This window comes from Austrofundulus limnaeus, unplaced genomic scaffold (genome assembly GCF_001266775.1).
Source record: "Austrofundulus limnaeus strain Quisiro unplaced genomic scaffold, Austrofundulus_limnaeus-1.0 Scaffold136, whole genome shotgun sequence".
Classification (NCBI taxonomy): domain Eukaryota; kingdom Metazoa; phylum Chordata; class Actinopteri; order Cyprinodontiformes; family Rivulidae; genus Austrofundulus; species Austrofundulus limnaeus.
In genome coordinates, this window is record NW_013952538.1 from 1,186,283 (window position 1) to 1,187,381 (window position 1,099).

Sequence of the window (1,099 nt, forward strand, 5' to 3'; positions counted from 1 at the left end):
CACACACACACACACACACACACACACACACACACACACACACACACAGAGTCTGGAGCCAGAAGACATAGTAGAACTCATTCATCCTGCAGCGGCTGCCTCCCCCTCCATCTTTCTGCCGCTGCTCTTCAAACCTTCCTTCACCGTTTTCGTCTCTTCATCCCGCTCCTCCTCTTCATCATCATGACCATTTTGGGGGATTTGGGAGTGTTGAAACAAACACTTCACTCTTTGAACAGCTTGGATGGAGAAGTTCAGAGCAGGGTTGGTCACTGAAAGCAGAAATCACAAACTGTTTGTGTCCAACGGCTGCTTCGTCAAAAAAACACCAAAACCTTTTATCTTCTGTTCCTGGACCTTTACCTGCTTGTCGCTCTGCATCCTCAGGTTCTTAGACACCAACAAACAATCATTTATTGAATTTATTGAGAACAGGTTCAGAGCTCAGTAACATTTTAAACTCTGTACTAACCCGTGTTGAGTTGATCTTGACCGAGGCCAACTGAGGCCAACTCTGAACTGGTTTTGTTTATAGGATCTTAACAAGTAGTTTTACTTTTTTTATTTACCTTTTTTGTTTTTGCCCTGAGAGTCTTCAACCTCTCCTGGATCGTCTCGTCTGCTCTCCTTCGACTCATCACATTGATAGAGTTCTATCTTATTTATTTATTTACTTACCGTTGTTTAACCAGGCAAGTCCCGTTGAGATCACAGATCTCTTTTTCAATGGAGGTCTGAAGACAACTTATTGTACATCTTGATTCCTGCAGAGGAACTTCCCCGGCTAAAGCCCCAAATTTCCAGACCTAAAATGAATGAATGAATGAATGAATGAATGAATGAATGAATGAATGAATGAATGAATGAATGAATGTTAAAAACTGCCTCGGCACAGCCTAACTTCCAGCACATTAACTGCCTGTGATGGGGGAGATCTCCCCTCACAGGTGTTAATTTAAACTCCCCATGAGGCCCAACACCACAATCAGTAGGTGGAGAACCACTAATGTGCCTCAGCTGGGTGCTGTGTGTGTGTGTGTGTGTGTGTGTGTGTGTGTGTGTGTGTGTGTGTGTGTGTGTGTGTGTGTGTGTGTGTGTG

At 43.9% G+C, this 1,099-nt stretch overlaps 1 protein-coding gene across 1 annotated transcript in view; it reads right to left on the reverse strand.

Moving 5' to 3' along the window:
* Window positions 1-1,080: 1,080 nt before the first annotated feature.
* foxa3 (forkhead box A3) overlaps window positions 1,081-1,099 on the reverse strand; it is a 22,966-nt gene continuing 22,947 nt past the window's right edge. The window contains exon 2 of the mRNA XM_014015962.1: window positions 1,081-1,099. The gene's annotated coding sequence lies outside the window, so the exon portion shown is untranslated.